This window comes from Etheostoma cragini, unplaced genomic scaffold (assembly GCF_013103735.1).
Source record: "Etheostoma cragini isolate CJK2018 unplaced genomic scaffold, CSU_Ecrag_1.0 ScbMSFa_3020, whole genome shotgun sequence".
Classification (NCBI taxonomy): domain Eukaryota; kingdom Metazoa; phylum Chordata; class Actinopteri; order Perciformes; family Percidae; genus Etheostoma; species Etheostoma cragini.
This window is the reverse complement of record NW_023267245.1, coordinates 1-478: the sequence shown is the minus strand read 5'-3', so window position 1 is coordinate 478 and position 478 is coordinate 1. Positions and strand designations below refer to the sequence as shown.

Sequence of the window (478 nt, the reverse complement as noted above, 5' to 3'; positions counted from 1 at the left end):
TAACACTTGTGATTGGCTGGTGTTTTAAAAACAGAGCATTGTGAGTACAGATATAAACATCAGTAAGGAGTCCACCAAATAGCCTCTTATCATTTTAGTGTGGAAAAGCGGCACACCAAGTGAGGCTTACCGTGAGGGTTTGGACTGCGTCAACATGGGTTTTTGGCTGCTGTCGAGCAGACAGCTGTAGTCATTCTGTTTTCTCTTCATAATGCACAAGTCTTTTGCCTTTTACCAAACACTTCCTTGAAGGGGAACGCCAATGAGTTGAAACTATTTTTGTTGAGCTTTGCTGTTTGGCCGAGCCTTTTGTACTTGCTTTTGCTTACCTTTGCTTTTACTCTTCAGCTCTGTTTTTATCCCACCCAGAAAAGAGATTTTAGACCTGGAATGAGCCATTTTTTATTTCCTGTGGGGGTCCAAGTGGGAACGAGTGCAAAGAAGAGTGATGAAGAAGCCAAAGCATAAAGGAGGGAAA

At 42.5% G+C, this 478-nt stretch overlaps 1 non-coding gene across 1 annotated transcript; it reads left to right on the top strand.

Annotated features, from left to right (window-relative positions):
• The first annotated feature begins 190 nt into the window (after nt 1–190).
• On the top strand, nt 191–306 carry LOC117940668. The gene has a single exon (XR_004655792.1). It is a non-coding gene; the product is annotated as a U5 spliceosomal RNA (small nuclear RNA).
• Nucleotides 307–478: the final 172 nt, after the last annotated feature.